Genomic DNA, 20,460 nt, shown 5'->3' on the forward strand with positions numbered 1-20,460 from the left:
CCTCAAGAGGAACAAAGAGGTCCTGAGATGGGGTGATAAGCAGTATTTGTCAAATAGTTTGTGACCAGGAAGCACTCTTAACTAAATGTGTGAACAGCCGGTCTTAAGGAAGAGATAAAGGATGAGTTAATTTTATTTAAGGCATTCAAGAGTCAAGTCTTCAGAAAGGATTTAGTATTATTTGGATTGAATCTGAGAATTGTTCTCACCTGCATTGTAGCACTTTGATATACCTCATTGAGAATAAGAGACGTGTTCCCAAACTATTTCAGTTGTAGTGTTTCTAGGTATTCTTTGGAGTAATTATCTTATAATTGTATTTTTTATTGAAAAATTGATTTCAAGATGTCTTCTATCAGCAGAAAAATCAAGCCCAAATATTTGAAGCCCAATCCATAACCTTGGCTAGCTCAGGTGTGCCTGCCACTTGGTAGTGCTACTCATTATCATGTGAAGTATTTCTGGTGCATGGCTCAGTTCTAGCTGCCAGGAACAGATGAATGCTGATGAGAAAAGATGAAGTATCTGGTGTGAAAGTCTTAGCTTGTCCTCCAAGGAGTAGCTGGATTTTGCATTATCAGGATTTACTGTTATGTTCATTAGTTTTGAAGGAGCAAAATTACTTGCTGCAAATGGACATTTTATAGCAAACTGAACAATTTCCAGAATGAAATTCTATAATTCAGAGGTTCAGCTGCCTAGAGGATCCATAGCATTGAGATGGACATGCAGATTTTGTCCAACAATAAGTTGAGAGTACTGAGACCTCAGAATGGGATCCACAATAGTAGCCATGGTGTACAGGAAAGATAAGCAGTGTAGGAAGAAAATTAGGAAATACAAAGAATTCAATAAGGCATGGACTGCTGGGAAGTATTTCCTCTTTGGCCTATATGTATATACAAACCATATGAAGTTCAACAAGGGGAAGTGCCACATTCTGCCCCTGGGATGGGTCAATCCTGGATGTATGCACAGACTGGGGAGTAAGATGCTGGAAAGCAGAGCTGTGGAAAGGGACCTGGGGGTTGATCACCCTGGTTGATGACAAGTTGCACTTGAGCAGTGCCCTGGCAGCCAGGAGGGCCAACCCTGTCGTGGGGGGCATCAGGCTCAGCACTGCCAGCTGGGCAAGGGAGGGGATTGTCCTGCTCTGCTCTGTTCTGAGCTGGGGCAGCCTCACCTGCAGTGCTGGGGGCAGTTTTGGGTGCCACAATATAAAATATTGAACTATTAGACAGTGCTCAAAGGACAGCAATGAAGATGGTGAAGGGCCTTGAGGGGAAGCTGTATGAGGAGCAGCTGAGGTCACTTGGTCTGTTCAACCTAGAGAACAAGAGGAGGAGAGGAGGACTGAAGGGAGAGGAGGACTGAAGGGAGAGGAGACTAAAGGGAGACCTCATTGCAGTTACCACTTCCTCATGATGGGAAAAGGAGGGGCAGATCTCGTCTCTGTGGTGAGAGTGACAGGACCAGAGGGAATGGCCTGTGGTTGTATCAGGGGAGCTTTAGTTCAGGTTAGAAAAAGATTCTTCACCCAGAGGGTGTCTGGGCACTGGAACAGGTCACAGTACCAATCTGACAGAGTTCAAAAAGCATTTGCGCAATACTCTCAGGGATGTGGTGTGACTCTTGGGGCTGTCTTGTGCAGAGCCAGGCATTGGACTTGATGATCCTTGTGGGTCTCTTCCAAGCCAGCTTATTCTGTGAATTTCTGTGATAATTGCTTTTTCAGCAGTACAACATTTTACTTAATGTACTGTGCCTAGTAGTTGACATACTAGGACCAGACATAACCTCAAATTTAATTTCTTCTTCAGCCTGAGGGTCTTCACAGAATCAGAAAATTGTTGGGTGGGAAGGAACCTCTGATCTCATCTAGCCTAACCTCTTTGTTCAAGCATGGACCTCAAGCACAAGTTGCCCAGTACCAAGTCCAGTAGGGCTTTGAATATCTAAAGAATGGATACTCCGCTACTTTTTCAGTCAAACTCTGCTAATGTTTTGCCATCCTCACAGTACAAAAGTGTTTTCTTGTATGCACATTGAATTCATAGTATTTAAATTTGGCCCATTGCCTTTTGTCCTGTCACTGGGCACCACCTATAACAGTCTGGCGCCCTCTTTTTCGCTCCTGTCCACAGGTTATCCGTGTCTCACTTGATCTAGGAATCCTAGAGGTAGACAAAGAAATCCAGTGTGTCTCTCAGAGCCAAGAAGAGGGGAAGGTTCACGATTTTTGACCTGCTGGCAGCACTCCTTGTACTGCATTCCAGGATGCTATTGGTCTTCTTTGTTGAAGGCTGTGTTGCTGGCTCATGGTCAGTTTGTTGTCCACTGGGATCATCAGTCATCTTATCATGGTGCATTTCAAATTACATGGTCTGGGTATGACAGCAATAAGCCTCTTCTGGCAGTGTGGCAGGACAGGCCTGGAGTAGCAATTTTTATGCTCTGTGGACATTTCTCTATTGTAGGACCAAGGAGCATACACTATTTTTCCCAGGGTAGTAACACAGCTGAAGACAATCTTAGCTGAACCCATCAGATATGGCATTGTTACTGTCATCACAGACAGGAATGGATATACATGCCTTCTTGTTCAACAGACCAGAATGACATCAAAGATTTTTTGCGATGCAGTTAATGCTGTTGCATTGAGTTTAGCTGTGTCCAGCAAAGTGCCACAAGTAGCCTGGGTGGAGAACAGCTAAAGTGTGTTTATTTTGGCTTTTGCATTAAATGTTGCTGGATTTGACCTAAAAGCTCCTAAGTTACTCAAATTCTTGGAAACTTTAATTGTGAGGTGACCACAAACCCTCTTAGCACCTGCCACGGTGGTGGCATTTAGCCTAATCCATGTGGGGCTAATTTTTATGGAGGAGCTGATCTATAACAGGGCAGGACTCCTAGTACTGCAAGCAATGAGGGCTGAATGGACAATGGTCATTCATTTGGGGCACTTTGAGAAGAAAAGTCTGGAAGAAGAAAATCCCATGGGTTTTCTCTTTAGTTCTGGAATAAGTGGAGAAGTCAAGACAGCTTTAAAAAAGCCAGTGTATTTCAGAATCACATCCCAAATGTTAAGGAGTGCATAGTCCCTCTCAATGTGCCATCCTAGTTGTGGCAAAAAGGTCATGTTGTCCTTTCTTTGACAAATAGTTTCCATTTTCATTTTAGAATAGATTTCTAGTCTTCTAAGGTGGAGAAAGAGGAAAATTAAACACTTCATATCAATCTGTATGTATAAAGGCATCTTTATATACCCTCTCTACCTGAAGAGGTAAAGTCAATATTACACCTAATGCAAAGCTGTGACAAGATTTCCATTGGTTTACAAATCATTTTCCTTCAGTCCTTACCTGGCCTCCCAGTAGTGCCAACCAAATTCAGCAGATATCAAATCTGTGCAGACTGTAGAATGCCCATAGAAAAAAACCAAAAAAAACCCATCTGACTCATCTCTCCAAAGGAACTTTGGGGAAAAAAAAGTTATTAAAACATCCAATATGCTTACTTTTCAAATTTTTGTCTTTGATTTATCCTTATGCAATCTAGAGGTCAAATATATAATTCCAGCTTTCATAGCAACTAGCTAAGTCCACCAGTTTGGGTGATACAGCTTAAGGAAGCGAAGTATCCCTGCTTGTCCAGGAAGAGGGGATGAGCATGTAGAACAGATGTGGGGAAAAAAAAGTATCCAAAAAGTCCACATATTAATTATGAAAACACTAGGACACACTTATTTCATTAGCTTTTCTTTTTTTCTTTTAACCAACTGCTAACTAACTGCTAACTTCTCAACTTCTGCACTCATCTTGATGTTCATTAAACCAGTGACTGGCACTATTCCATGTCTGGCTGTCAAAGTGCAGAGAAATATAATCATAGGCTGACTGAATATGCATGATGCTGTCAAGCATTGCTACTTAGTGACATTAATATTGCTATCATTTATTGTTTACATATTTAATGGCCTTATTGATATTATACACTGTTAGTACTACTAATTATGACACAATAAGCATAATTTATGAACAGTTTATAAGGAAATATGTAATAAGTGATTAGTGGCAATACCTGAAATAGTTTCAATTTTTGTGTGTGCATACCATAGATGATTTTAGATTGATATTATTGTCATATGAATCTGTTTTGACACTCCTAGATATCAGAAAGTGTCCTATATAGAACCATTTTTGTCTTCAGCAGAGAACTGATCAAAGCTATAATTATGGTGTGATTGCCTGTTTTTACCTCTAGTTAGTGAAAAAGAGAGTAAAGAAAAAAGAAAATTAAAAATCTCTCATAAATCAGATTTTTCAGGATCTGACAGTTCTAGTTTTTTGTCTGACTGCACATTATTTCTTTAGCTAGAACCTGAGGTATTATAGGCCATATTCTAAGAGGTGCTGACCATCTATTGAGTATTCTTGGCTTTTAGGAAATGACCTACTTTTCTAAAAGGAAATATTTGTCCAAAATATGCATTTTGTAGGCTTTAAGTGCCTAAACTCACTTTGATAGTAGCTCAGTGCAGCAGCTTTGGGTTGCACTGCAGATTTGATGTCAACTACCTGAAATTTGACATAGGAATAATGGCGGTGACCCTCACTGCTGGGTCAGGTCAGGGTTGGTTTTCTCAGTGAGGATCAGGACGATTTGCAAAAAGAAACTTTTGGAAGCATGCCATAGGTGAGCTGTGGCATGCCTTGTCTTCTGTTCTTGCACTCTCCAGGACAAGGACATCCTGTCTCTAAGCCCATGGGACCCACAGGAGGTACCCAGAGATGCAATCTGCTTTCAGCCTCTGCTGTCCTGTGTCCTGCCCGTGCGGCCACATTTGCAGCACCAAGTCCTGTATGGTTGCAAAGGTCATGGGAGAAGAAGACAAGCCTTTGTTCTGCTGGCAGGACTAAGGCACCTGATTCAAAATTATCTCAGAAATGCCACTAGGAACAACAGACCTGAATTCTTCATAGGCATACTCAAAACAGCTTCCCCGTCAATGTTCACAGCTTTAATCTTCTCAGCTGCAGGTAGTGCTGGCTAGGAAAAACTATGTATTTCTGTGTATAATGATATGATTAAACACTATTCTTTTTAAGGAAAACTGTAGAAGTTTTAAACTTTCACCATAAACATTGCACTTTTTGAGAAAGGTGCTTCTTCCAGGAAGAGGAGAAACTCTTAGCAGCAGCCTGCACGTGTAAATCATAAAGGAAGAAGGACTGATCCTGTCAGTCCTTCCACAATGCCTTCCATTTCCTACCTGTTGCTGCTTGCAAAGATCTGGTCTTTAATGTACCTAAGCAGGAGTGGTGACCTGTGGGAAACATGTCCAGAGAGGTGCATATTAGGATTTTTTTAAGGGTCTCCTTTCCCCCCTTTCCTAACAGCAGGGTGACAACAACTCAGGATTTCATTAGGGAAAAGTCCTAACCTTTTCCTTGTCAGGAAAAGTCCTGTAACTATTGAAATCAGGGTCTGTAACACAACCAAGGTATTGAAGTGTCCTTATATGGGGGGATGGAGTGCTAGAGCAGAAGTCTTTTTAAACAAATACAACACAGAATCAGCACAGAATTCTAGCTCCAAGATGAATGCTAAGAATCAAAAGTAGTAGAAGGAGAAAGAAATAAAGGAGAAACACAGAATGAATAGATGACCAGGGAATGAAAGAATGGAAGGAGAACAGAATAGGAACACAGAGCTGGTATTGAAACTGAATGGAGAAAGCACAAAATGAAAGATATAATAAAGGCCTATTTTTATACTGACATGAAAAATTCATCTTGGTGGATTTACAAGCAATTGTGAATTCAGGAGTGTCCATTAATTTCTAACTTAAAGTAACAGAATCAGCATGTGATAAATTATGTTATGCTCATTCATACACATATAATTGTAAGAAATTTATTTAGTAGAAAAATAAAGAGTTATATGTGTATATGTATAGTAGCAAGGTTACTTCTGCAAAGGCTTTACCCAGAAAAGTTTCTTTTAAGACCTAAAAGAACATTAGAAGGTTAACTGAAAAGGAAAGTTCATTCTGAACTAAATTTCTTGGAAAACATGGATCTGACCTTCCCTCCTCTCTTCTGAGAATTACAGACTTACCATGATTTACTCCATTGACATATGCTCTGAATGGAACTGGTTATATTTGAATGTAAGTGTAATTATATGTAAGTACTATAATTTTATCACCATGATGCTACAGCTATTGATTACAGATAATTGTCTGAAGTCTACAGATATGGTTGTGTAGGGCTGACAGCTAGTATAATCTGTTGGGTGTCATCTCCCTGTGCTATTGGAGGAAAATGAAATTAGACCTTAAGAACACCACCCCATTTCAATAGATATCTGAAATACAGAGGGTCATTATTTTATTGCATACTTTCTAAAGTGAGAAAACCTTAACTTCTTTCTGGAAAGTGTCTGCAGAACTATAAATGTGAGAATTATTTTAGTTATTGTCTCAGTGTCTCAGATCAAATGAATGCAGTTTGCAAAAGGTATTTCTGTCTCCAAGGAAAGCCATTCCTTGGCATCATTATTTCTAAGAGAGATTATACAGGGCAAATTCTGCTTCTCTTGCTTCTAAATTGTCTTCAGATTTGTCTCACAACTCTGAAGCTACAACATTCTTACATTTCATGCAAAATGTTTATAATTGAGTTTGTTCCTGCAGGTAGAATTCAGCTAACCAATACCTCAAAAGGCGAATCAAAGCATTTTGAAGTTTGCAGTTCTGAGTCTTTGTTAATGTTTGTTTTGCTGAAGTTTGAAATGCTAAAAACCCCTGAAATGTTAAGATCTTCACTGAAATGTCCCTCTTTCTGGGCAATTCTAAGATTCTCTTCCCAAACTAGCCAGATTGTCCTCGAAGCTACAGCACGCTGTTCTGAGAGGATGAAAAGTTTTAGAAATGTGATTTTGCTTTCAAAAGCATCAGAAAATCCTTCCTGCTGACTGTACCATGAAAATAAATCAGGACTTCTGAGTAAAAACCAGCTTATTTCTGTATGATTTTTCCCACTGTGTTGTAATTGTATTCAAAACTGGTGGAAGCTGGAGAAAAAGAAAAAAATCTGAGGTTGAAGAGAGAGAAATTTGGAGACAGGAACTGTGGTAAGCCTCAAGACAGATGAGCACAGCTCCTAATGAAATTAAAAGACAGCTAAAGCCTTCTCATATCATCCCATCAGATGGGGTTCACTCACAAGATGCCTCTCTCACTAAACAGGAGCTCATAGCCAGGCCCATCAAAACCCCACAAAACAAGCTCTAACTCATGAGAGTAGGACAATCAAAGAGTGTCTGGGCTTCAGAAATGGCTGTTGGACCAGGGGCCATGGGTGAAAATCTGCATACATGTGTAACACATATTTGCTCCTGTAATGATGTCTGCTATCTATTAATTAAAGGATTTCTAATTTCATTTCAACCAACATACTTGCCTTCTGTTCATTATTCTTAGTAATCTCTTAAATGAGTGAAATATCCAACATCACAGTATCAGTTACATACTGCTTATGCCTCAAACACAGCCTCTTCATGAGTGTTTCAGCAAGCAGAGCAGCCCTGGTGCCAGGCAACCTTCATAGAATCATAGAATGTGAGTTGGAAGGGAACCATCAGGCTCACCAAGTCCAACTCCTGTTCCTGTGCAGGACGCCCCAAGAACCACACTATGTAGCTGAAAGCATTGTCCAAATGAGGCCTCCCCTCCGTCTCTTCTCCAGACTGGGGTGACCTCAACTGCTCTTCATTCGGATTCCCCTCAGGAACTTTCAAAATCATCATGGCCCTCCTTTGGATGTTTTCTAATAGTTTAATATCTTTTTTATATTGTGGCACCCAGATCCACACACAGGACTCAAGGCAAGGCTGCCCCAGCTCAGAGCAGAGCAGAACAATCCTCTCCCTTGCCCAGCTGGTGATCCTGTGCCTGATGCACCCCAGGACAGGGTTGGCCCTCCTGGCTACCAGGGCACTGCTCAGGTTCAACTTGCCATTGACCAGAACTCTCAGGTCCCTTTCCACAGTGCTGCTCTCCATCCTCTCATTCCCCAGTCCAGAGTTTCCCTGTCACAGGCACAGAATCCAGCTCTTGGCCTTGCTAAATGTCATATGGCTGGTGATTGTCCAGTTCTCTAATTTGTCTAGGTCTCTTTGATCTCAAGGGAGCTGACAGTTCCTCCCAATTTTGTGTCATTGGCAAGCTTACTTAGTGTTCCTCCAGTCATTAGTCTGGGTCCTTAATGGAGATATTGAAGAGCACAGGGCTCTTCAGGGATGGAGTCCTGTGGAGTCCCACTAGTGGCTGGTCACCAATCTGATGTCACCCCATTCGCTGTAACTCTTTGTGCCTGTCCTGTGAGCCTATTGCTTACCCATCACATGGTGAGTTTATCCAACTATGTGCTGGATATTTTGTCCAGAAGAATACTGTAAGAGAGTATCAAAAGCTTTGCTGAAGTCCAAAATCTTGTGTGGACACCTCTATGTGAAGGATGAGCTCATGTAGAGCCTGAGCTTATTGCTTATCCCCTCACCACTGGTTCTGCCTTCCTGGGACTGGAGAAGAGCAGGCTGGCCCTGGATGAGTACCTGCTGTCTTAGTGCTGTCCAGGGAGAAAAGTGCTGGAAGATTTTTATTCTTGAATTTTCAAATTAAGATGAATTATTTGTCTTCACATTTATTATGGAGAAAAAGATTGGTGTTTACGTGACTGAGTTGGTGTGATCTTCAAGCTGTGCATAGCCTGAGCTCCCAATGTGCTCATCAGCTGTTCCTTTTAGATGGAGGAGACTTCCAAGTTCTTGGCTGGCCTTGTTCAAGTGTGTGAGTGCAAGCAAGTAATAATGATAGCTTGATGATGTGTGTCTTTCAAAGCACAAAATGACCATTGCAGGTGGTGACAGTCCTAAAAACTGTAAACTGCACCCTTTAAAAGCTCACAAACATTTTAATGAGACTAGGAAATAGTAGAGCAGAAGTCCATTCCCTGGACGATGATAGCGACATGAGTAGGAAATGTCTGAACCTAACCAGCTCTCTTTGCAGCCTGCAGCCTGGAGTCCTTCAGGACTCCAACTATGCAGGGAAGAAGCCAGGAACGCTTCCTTTGGGACCACAGCTAATTAGAATATCCTGAAATTCAATGTCAAAACCTGGCCAGAAGCCTTAAAGAGAAATCCCGTATTTAAGAACTTGAGCAAAGTAACAGCACAACTACAGAGAATTTCTTAATTTGAGGAGCTTTCATATTTAGGGAGGAAGGAGGTTCTGTGGCTTCTTTTTAATTTGGGGTTTTTTTAGAGAATCTTAATGGGACCACAGAACTGTGATTTTGTTTGGTTACAAAGCCTGTCACTTTGAAACAAGCAGAGAAAGAACAGGCTTCAAATATTTTAATTCTCTTTCCATTAAATATCTATACACTGAACTCTCTGAAATATGCTGATGGAATAAAGCAAAAATATAGTTTGTATCTTTAATGCTGCTTTTTCACTAATAGAATGGCAGATTGTGGAAGGGGTCATATCATTGCCAAGTATGCCTATGTTGCAAATAATAAAATTGCAGCAAAAACAAGGGACTGGTCATGCAGAAGAATCTAAATGTTTCCTACCAATGCGGTGAATCCCTTCTGCTAGCAACTAATTGTGAGCTATTTATAAATGCTGTTTTCTTCTACTTTTAAAATTTTTTTTGTTTATTGCAGTTGTAGGCAACACCAGTTAATGCCTAAATTAAAAATTCGGAATAGTACTTTCCAGCAGCATTATAGCCCACTTTCCTATGGTGCTTCTATATATTTAAATTTAAGCCCCTTTTTAAATTGGTGGAAGTGTGCATTTGTTTAAGACAATGCATGTGCCTGACTGTGTGGCTGAACATGGACAAGGACATGATAGCACATCAGTCAGAGGTTAGTCACACGCTTGAAAATGTTCAGGGAAGGCTTCGTCACTTTTCAGAGCATGAGAAGTGCAAAGGTTACAAGTAGGCAAATACCCGCTTAGTATTTTAGAATGGACATTTACATCAGCATTGGTATTTCCCTTTAAAAAAAATTCTTATTAGAGTGTTTTATCTAGATCTCTTTTTATGAGACCTTAATAGAGTCTTTATAAAACCATGGGTTAGTTAAAAACTTGCCTTAGATGATGGTGTCATTACTGGTAGGCCCATGCTGCTCTTTTGGCATTCATCAGCTGGAGGCAAGTGGGCTGTCTCATGGGGAGTTGAGAACTTGCAGGTTATCACTTTGATTAGCTGCTGTAGGCAACTGGTGGCTACTGTAATTGCCTCCACAAGTCTGAAATGAATATACATTTCCTCTGACAAGGAAACGGTAGGAATATATGCCTAGTGGAAGCTTTAGGTTCCTATAATGCCATGGAGATCAAATTAAAAAAGGAGAGAGAGAGAACCTGTTGCAATCATACTTCATTAATTAAGCATCAATTTAGAAAATACTATGGCATTGACAGGTTTGGGACTGGCTGCTGATACTGTTTGGCAGGGACAAATTTTCAAGTGGGTTAATGTGTAAGCCTTATGGAAGATAATAATGCTGTAACTGCGAGACTACCTCTTTAAAATATTGGTTTAAATTATGATGTACAAAGTGAGCCTAATGATTTAAGTATTTTACATAGTTATTTTAGAGTAGTTCACTCATTAGCAGCCATGTAGGCAGCACTAGGAGCAGGCTGCCTAGTGAGAAGCGTGGGGAGAGGAACAGGAGCACAGCTCGAAAAGTGCGGGTCTGGGGTGCAAAGAAGCAACTCAGGGATGACAGGGGGAAAATGGGAAACCAGGAGCCAGAACTGCAGCTGAGATCCAAACAGCCTCCACATTCATCTTCTCTCCCAGTTTTGATTTACATCAGCATCCTGTGTTGTTCTCTTATTTCTTTTCCTTCTTCAGAAACCTTCTTCTGCCTGTTTCTTTGGGAGATGTGCCAACTGTCGGGCCTTGGCAGGAGAAAAAGTGCAGGAGCTCAGCTCCTGGCAGCTCCATCTCCTTGAAACGCTGTGGTTATGTGAGCTGAATGGCAAATGCTGGGACAAGGTGTTTCAAGAGGGGGCTGGCTGGCCAGCCCCACTGCCGCTGAGACAGACATCCCGGCGTGATGCCCATGATGTGCTGGGAAGCGCTCGGAAGAGAAGGCACAGCGGAGGAGACCTGCCCTGCTCCCCCTCAGTCACCAGCATCACCTGTCAAAGAGCTGTCTGCCTGCAACCCACAGGGACAGGGGAGTCCCTGGACACCTGCCAATGGGTCAAAACCTCTGCAGGTTTTGGTTCAGTCCCAGTTCATTTTCTGCTTTGTGTGGATGCATGTGCTGGTTTATTCATCAGCGGCATTTTCCCAGTCCGAAAATTATCTGACCATTCCCAGTCCAACAGTACAGAAGGATATTGAACAGCGAGTCCAATGAGTCATGTTGCTTCATCTTTTCCAAAAGCACAGTCCTGTAAGAAGCAATTGAAGACCTGTGTCAACAAGAGTGAAATTTGGCCTAGTGCTTCTGAATGAGGAAAGAAAAAGAATAGACTGGAGAGCACAGATTTACTTTTGTTTCTTGTTGCTAATATAGCTGCCATTAATACTTTTGGGAAAGGCAGAGTGAGAAATAAAAAAAAAAAAAAAATCCCTAAAATCAGCTTTTATATCAGTTTTTAAGCCATAGCATCATCCTGGGGATTTATCATATCATAGCACTGGAACTGAACTTCAGATATTTTACAAGGAGAAGATTTTATTAAAAGCATTATGTTTTCATACAGAAAAAAAAAATTGAGTGGAGGCTATATTCTTTCTCTTTTCTCACAGGAAAACAAGTTGAGTATTTAGCAATCACACACTTCAGGATAAAAATGGTGTGTGTGCTTTTCACACATTTTCTGCATAAATATTTTGAGGTTCCTGTAAAACAGGACAACTGCTTTTTTTATTCTTCATGAATCAGCCCCTATGTTTGAAACAAATCGTTGCAGCAACAAGGAATGACAGCATGACAGCCTAGTAGGTTATTAATGGGAGTGACAGCCTGCAAATCAGAAATCATGGCAGTGCATCTGTATGAACAGCAATTTGTGCTCAGTTGAATAACCAGGAAATCCAGAAAATCAGAAAAGGTTGGGGGAGGAGATGAATCAAACAGAAACATTTTTAGATAACCCAAACTTTCTAGAAGTAATTGGTATGTCAGGGGAATAGCAACATTCAAAAGTTTAATAGTACAAATACTTAGGTTGACATATGTTTGTTTTGATGCCCACTAAAAACCTAAAATTAAACAAAAGAAATGAGGAAAAATGTAAAAATGTTGAGAGGGCTTTTTTTACCTGTTATAGTAATATCACCAGGAAAACGAAACTGCAGCCTACTTAGCTGCTTTATCACATTTTGTGAACAAACTTTATTCACTGTATATTTCAGACAGTAGAGCTCTGTGAGATGAATGTTGAAAACTTTCCATGAAGAAAAATCTCTGTATAATTTATAAATGCAGGTGTTTTGATTTTTATACTCTATTTCAGGTGTTCTGAGAAAAATCAAGTATATTTTGTTTCTCTTTTGGAAGAAATGATGCAATGTAAAGTATAGGTTAGCATGTTTCCAGTCTTAGTTTACATATAAGTTTATGGGGAAACACTTTATGCACCGATAGATGAAGGGTTAAATTGTCCACACAGATGTTTTTAGGTTTTCTATATACTAAAATTCTTCGGATGGGCATCTGAACCTGAATTTACTATTTCACTGTTAATGGGAACTATCTCAGTTATCAATGATTTTTTTAGTGTACTTCTCAGTAATGTCAGTCTTGATATTTTCATGAACAGATTGAACTCAAAAAGGGGTTCAAGTTTCAGTTTACATAGAAATTGCTGTAAGTGACCACCCAAGATCAGAGTTAATAACATTTCTGACTTCAGTCCCAGTATGGAAAGTGGAAAATTTGGCAGATCTAACACTCAAATCTGAGGTTTCTGCAATATATTGACTTTAAACTTGTGCATCTCAATTCAGATTTTGCCCTTTCAATTAGTGTCAGTTGTTTAACCTAAGGGATATCAATCTCCCAGTGCTACACTCCAGCCATACTATTACCTGGGCAGCAAAACTTTGTTTTGATTTATCTGTTCATTGAGGACTACAAACTCCAGGAATATGAGCCTCTTTTTGCAGATCCTTGTTAATTGCAGTAATCTTGCTTTATTACCATGCAGGGGTCGCTAAAAGTGGGAAAACCTGAACAAGGCAAGGGCAAAGAAGGTCCTGCCTTCAATGAAGAGGGACAATAGCTCTACTCACCATGATGGGCATTTACCTGATCATCAGGTCATCCATACCTGAAGCATAAACTTTCAGTGCTCCGAAGGAAGGAAAAGAGACAAATCAAATTTGGACAGACCACATGCAGTCAGAAGCCCCATACCCTAAACCATACATTCCTCCCCAAAGCTATTCTCTGCTTTTTCTGCCTGTTTGATTCTAGTATAAAAGTTAAAAAACCTGTATCTGATAAATCTGAAAAATCTATTTTAGCTTGTGACAGTTTGGCTTTTTTTTTTTTTTTTGCTTTCCCTGGCTTTGAATATTTCCAATAGCTTTTTTCATAATAGGGTTTTCCTTTTTTTCCCCATTGTATTATCAAGCAGGCAGCCTTTGAATCTCATGTTTAAGTTTTATTTCCAATGTTACAGTAGCAATTTTGCATCTCTTCTTCATCAGCCTTGGTGTTTGATTTGTGTTAGAAGTTAGCTTACTGCTATGGGTAACCCCCAGGCAGTGCTATCATTCTGTCTTGAAGTGAAAAAAAAAAAGACTATGCCTTTTTGGATCACTAAAAAATAAAATAAAATGAAAATAACTGAAAAGAAAACCCCCATTGGTTGAAAAGCTTTTTAATGTCAATACAAAATATAAACAAAACGTGGTTTCTGAATGAAGTATCAAGACAAATAATCCTCTTGCCCATCTGTTATACTAAAATGGCCGCTGTGGTATAATGTTGTGAGGATACATGTGCCAGTAATGGATGAGATAAAAGCAGACATATGCTAGCAAGAAAGAATAAAAAAATGATCATAGTAAGTTATGAGCTGAACCAGTATGGAGAAATATATTCAGACGTGAGAGTACAGTATCTGCCAATCTATGTGTAAAGCACATATTTCCACTGCATATAATTGTTCCAGTTGCTCAGTGCTGTCATCCCAAAGGACCTCAAGAATGCAACATGTCACCAGCATCAGCCTGGGTAAGGTTAATCCTAAATAAAGACTTCCCCATTTTCCTTAGAAACTGCTCATGAATCTATTAAATGACCTTTGTGATTACTTGGCATTCTTGGAATTACCTCAATTTACCTGTGAATCAATTCTAGGATTTGACCAAACTGAAAAACAACTACTCTGCTTTTAAGGAATAAAGACAAATAGAAAAGATAGTATTTTCAGGTTTATCTGTAAGAATTTTGTGGAGCTGTACTTGAGATAGATTGTTATATACTAGAGATTGCCTCGTGCCTTTGTAAATAGAAAGATTGGTAATAACTGAAAGCCACAACACCTGGAAGTCTGTGGTTTGTATGAAATAAATGGGTCGTCTTACTTACAGTCCTGGCAAACTTCAATTTGTCTGAAGAATAACTAAAACAAAGATGGTGACACAGAGGCTCCTTCATGCTCTGCTGCCAAGGAGCCTCGTCTTACCCTCTAGTTGAAAAATGGTATTTCCTACAGGAAATTCCAAGAACTTAACATATGGAGTCACTCCAAATTGAAAGAAGCCCAAATCTTAGATTTTTTTTCACCCCTACAAAATGAAGCTTTCCAAAGTATTTAATTTTGGTCACACCAAAACACTGAAATAATGCAAGATTCACATTAAAATCTCCAGAGCCATTAGCCCTGGGACCTGTAGGGGACAGAGTACATTTCCATGGTGCCTTTAAAAACTATACTCCTGTTGATCTCTGGTCTCATTTTAAAGCAGACCTATTTCCCACAGCTAAGCTGGCATTGCAGAGAAGGCATAGAAAGGAGGGGTGTGTACAAACAGGCACACACAATATCCTCAGCAGTCAGTTTGCTCTTCCCATTTCATTCCCCTCAGGAATCAGTTCTGCAGCCTGTAGACTTCCACAGAGACTGCACTCCCGAGCAGTGGACAGTCCCCACAACTCACCACAACAGCTTAACCTGAGTAACCTCAGCAGACCTTCACTATCTGCCAAGTGAAGCTTCCTGTCAGCCCCCTGACCTTCCCTCTGTGCTGTGCCCAACAGCATGTCGTGTCTTCACATCAATTCCTGTTCTGCTGTGGAGCACCAAGCAGTGGCCAGGAAATCAGTGTGCTGGCTGAGGATGGTGCTTTCCCAGTCCTTTCCTACTGTGTCATCATTGCCTCATCACCTTTGTTCATATTTTTCACTTTTCTCCTTTGCAATATATTAAAATTACAAATTTAGGGGGAGTGTGTGTTTGTGGGAACAGTTTTTCAGTACATGCTAATATCTATTGTTCCCCAGCATTGAAAAATCAGTCCTTGTGTTCATAACCACACAGGAAGACAGGGCTTGCTGCTGATCTGTGCACAGGATGAATCTGGTGAGTAAAACTGTGTTCAAACTTTTCAGGAAAGGGATAAATAAATTTAATTTTTCAGGAATGTAGTGACTTGTAGCACTGAATGTATAAGACAAATGCAATGTAATTGATGCAATTCAACTTCCCTATACATTGATAATATCCATTATAATGTCCATAATGTTGTGGACTAGCCTTCAGACCCTGCTGGGGGAATGAATTTAAGAACACAATTTAGCCAGGTTTCATCAGTTGCAGGGGTATGTTCATAAGAGGTAAGACCCTGGAACCTGGCAGTGTCAAGATTCCTCTGGGGAAAACCAGGCTCAGCATTTTATATTTAAGTTACAGCAGGACAGAAAAATGAATCTGACAACCCAAAATGCACAACTGGTGATTAAATAGTGTCATATCCTTCTTATGAGAAATTAATTGTATGCAAGTTCAGACTATTCCTCCTCTGTGGCTCTACCAAATAATCCATACCAAGGATTTACCATTGCCTGTGAAAACATTTGGCAATTTTTTGAAACAATTAGCTGCTACACTCATCTTAATGAGATTAATTCTCAGAACAAGTATTGCACCTGAATTAAAGTCACATAGCAGAACAACCTAGATTGCTTTTGGCTATTTAGATCCAGGTGTGCTGTTGAACTCTAGATTGAATCTGTTAAAGACTCAATAAGTGAAAGACCAGATCTAATATATACACCATGGCTCATTCTATTTTCCTCCAACACTTTCTTGGATTTTCCTTCTAGACTTCTCTTGTCCTTTCTTCTTCTACCATGACAGATATTGAGATGGCAAGCCTGGCTTATATTCAGATTTGCTATGAGCAATGAAATTGTGACAGATTTGTTTTCAAAATCAAATAATTTGTTTAAAGATATGGAAGAATAATCATGGGAGGGGAGATGAGATGGAGACAAGTCTACTGAGATAAATTACTCCAGACTTTTGACAGTGATTTTCCACGAGCGATAGAAAATAGCAGATTCTCAGATCTTCTTTGGAAGAACTATGTGGAAACCACAGCAGATGTGCTGCAGACGTAGGGATATCCTCTACTAATTCCTGTGTTCCCACAGCGTAAAGCAGGGGAGTATCTCAAGGGCATGACTGGATTTTATGGATTTTTTGTGCTCAGAAACTTTCTAAATGTTTACAAATTGTTAGAAAAAGATTTAGTTAAGGAAAAAAAAACCTTCAACCACTTAAAAATGTTTTAGCATGGGAAAGACAGGGTACGTTGAGATCCCAGTTACTTCTCTAATCAGCCAACATGCTCTGCTTGGATGAATACACAAAATTGGAGTGGAGAATCCATGTCAGTGTATGGCATGTCTTCCAGTGCTGAATAAATAAGCAGCTTGATGACTGCAAAGGGCTCTTGACCCACCAATAAATGCTGCTTCTTGTTGCATGGAGGAGAAACAATCCAGTTTTGAGGCCAGTAATTAATTACTTGGTCCTGTCTCATACTCCAACAAGGGCTTCCTTGGGTGTGTTGTTCAAGTCATTTAGAACCTGTCCATAGAACCTGTCCATTTTTGCTGACTATAGTGGTGCACCTGGGTGGAATTTGGTTCCTGAGTGAAAATCTATTTGTTAATCTGTGGATATCAACATTTTCACTAGTAAAATTTCTCTGGTTTCTAGAGTCCATTTTCTGTGCATAAACAGAAGTACCATCATTTTAGCAGATAAATTAAGTGGTTGGATGTTACTTTAATATCTGGGTCTAGCTGGGATCCACATATTCTGCTGAAACCTGCTACTGATCTCTTATAGTAGATTTAACTTGAGCTTGTCTTGGCAATGATCTTGCTCAGATCAATTAACAAGAAGTGTTACTGAAAGATCATTCATGCTTCCTATTCATGTGATACAATTATAACTAAGGTATTCACTACAGATAGAGAAGACCTACTTTCAATTCTTTCCCCAGCTTCAGGGAGCATTTACCCAAATTCCTTACCTTTTAGCAGAATATGCTCTGCTGTGAGTCATCATCTTTCCTTCTGAAACTCTGCTGCCAGGCAGAAACACATGCAAGTGGAGTTTTCACAGAAAGAAAATTCCAGCAAAACTGTAATACCAGACTTTTATGGATTGGATTGGATGAATTTGCAGCTGAAGGAAACTACTTCTTTCTCTGTCATATCTTGTCATCATAGCTGGGAGACATGGGAAGTGAATCAAGGGCACAATTCTGAGGCTCCATATCCTTCACCTTCAACCCTCAGAAAGGGTCACTACTTCATGTCTTTAGATTCATTTTGGTAATTATACGTCCATTTCAGGTAATTTTTATATTTTTTTCAGATTAATGTTAATATTTTGGTTTTGTTTTGTCAGCAAAAGTTGTTTGTTCTAAATAATTGTGCCCACAGTAGATGTGCTGACCTCCATGGAGTAAATGAGTCACCAAAACAGGTTCTCCAACAGTGGCCCATAAATAAGGCCACAGAAGTGGGTCTTCTGGGCAGTATTCATTTCTAGGATTAGAGGCCAAATACTTTTGTCTAAGCTGCCTGTGGACATCTTTGGGTATGAAACCAGAGTATGGCTTGGACCCATGCCTCAGCAGCTGCAATGAGATACCTCTACTGCTCAAACACTGCATTTTGGCAGACTGTATCTATGCAGACAGTAAAGATCTGCCAGGTTCTCCTACTGAATCTACAATTATTTCTTGTTTCAATCTTGTCTTTCTTTTCTTGATGGCATCTATTTTGAATCACAGTTTTGAAGCTTTTCATACAGGCTATTTAGGGTCAAAGTAGCTTTTAAAACGCTTAGACAAGCTTGCTTCCCTGATTAAGACTAAGGATTGGTAATTCCCAGAATGAGTATGCAATGAAGAGAAAGCAAATGCATGATGGCTATGAGAAAATGACAAATACGTAGAGAAAGAAACCTCATTTTAGTACACACCACCACCAAGGTGTGAATTGCTAAATTTCCAAAATGTATTTCATATGAATAAACTGCCTTTTTCCTTATCTGTAGTTTTAATATTCAGTACTTACATACTGAGTCATGCTTCTACTGACTTGTAGAACTGTTCAGCTTGAATGTCCAGATTCACAGACTGGACCTTCCTCTTCCCTCTCTGCCTCAACCATTATGAGAAACAGTTGGTTTATGTCTTTGATTTGTCTTTCTGTCCACACAAGTATTTAATGGGGAGATTGTTTTACTGAGCCACGCACACAAGTTTTTTCTCTACCTGACCTTAGCAGTCCTTCAGAGTGACTGCCAACATGATCAAGACAATATTAGGAAGAAATATCTGTCTTCTTCTTTTTTTTTCTTTACAGCAGAGGAAAACCCAACATTTTAGCAAATTCCTTTTCTGCACACTGTTCTAAAAGCTCTGTGGATCAAAACTGAAGAAATTCTTGTGCTTCATATTTCAGAATAAAACATTTCAATGATTTCAATAATAGAAATCCTGTTCTTCCCCCTCATTTTTCTGTCTGACTACTTTTATCATTTTAATCAGATTTTATTCAGGTTGTCTCCTCTTGTGTCCTAAAGCTGAAAACACTGATGATCATCTGGATGCAAAGTTTACTGTGTGATTCTTACTGCTCTTATACTGAAGCTGTAATTTTTTAAATTATAGAAAATATCTGTGAAATATAAATACAGAAGTTAAATTTCAGTGGCTGTGGAAATAAGGTCAATATTGTAAAACTGGAACACTAGTAGAATGTGAAGACTATGCTAGTGGATAATAACTGATGAAATTAACCAATTCTCTTCTCAAAGCCATAAATATAAATGTTCTCTAGGTAGCAAAAGTTAAATTTCTCTGTGTAATGAATAATAACCTTTAACTACATTTCAGAAGTTAGCTCAGCTGTTAGTAATGCAAATGGGAAGACTTTATTTAGTATGTTAGAAGACGGCTAAGACTTCAAGTGTCCCAGGTTTACGAAGCACTAAGTTAAGTTTGTGGGTTAGAGTGTCTTGAGTTCATGAGTATGGAAGACAATGCTCCACACCTTCCAAGGAACAGCTTGTGCTGGTCTCTGTTGTTATTGTCAGCATGACTGGGAGGGTAACACCCCTTTTTCTTGGTGAATTTATAGCAATTATGTTTAGAAGACAGATCAAGAAGGGGGCCTCAAAGCAGCGGAAGAACAAAAAGGATGTTCCCAAGGGATTGTTTACAGTGACACACTGGAGGGTCTGCTTCCTAATTGTCCTTGCTGGACAAATGGCCTGCCTTGTGTTGTTTATTTTCTGTTCTGGAGCTTTTGTGTTTCCCTCTTGCTGGGAGAGGGAAGTGGTGTGTGTGTATGTGGTGGGAAAAAAGGGGAGGGGGAGAGAAGAGAGGAGGTTGGGAACCCCTGTCCAATCCCCACACGGGATCAGAACATGCAAACTTTCAAATCAGAAATTATACTGGTACTGTGAGTTTAGATGAAAGGCAGTGTCCAAGATATATGAAGCATTTTTTCTTTTTTCATGGTCAGCTGATTCAATCCATAGAGGATCTTGAAATTATATGCTTAAATATTGCTGTACTGAAGTGAGTATTTGAAAGAGCAAATAAAACCAAAAGGCCAATATCAAAAACTTTGATTCATGTAAATTGACTCTACCCATACAAAAAATCTCACTTGTTTCAATAGCTAAAGACTAATTGGAAGACTGAAGATTTGTAGTATCCAGGCTTTAGCTAGTAATATGAATAACTAGAAACCCAACACCATAAATCAAATGTGTTAATTCCTGTGTTGCTGTGATTCATGGAGCCTCCAAAGAGCTTTGGAACACTTTACTGCATACGAACATGTAAGTGTTTCTGTCCACAAA

The sequence above is a fragment of the Onychostruthus taczanowskii genome, unplaced genomic scaffold (genome assembly GCF_017590055.1).
Source record: "Onychostruthus taczanowskii isolate IOZ18803 unplaced genomic scaffold, ASM1759005v1 scaffold29, whole genome shotgun sequence".
In the NCBI taxonomy this organism is placed as follows: Eukaryota; Metazoa; Chordata; class Aves; order Passeriformes; family Passeridae; genus Onychostruthus; species Onychostruthus taczanowskii.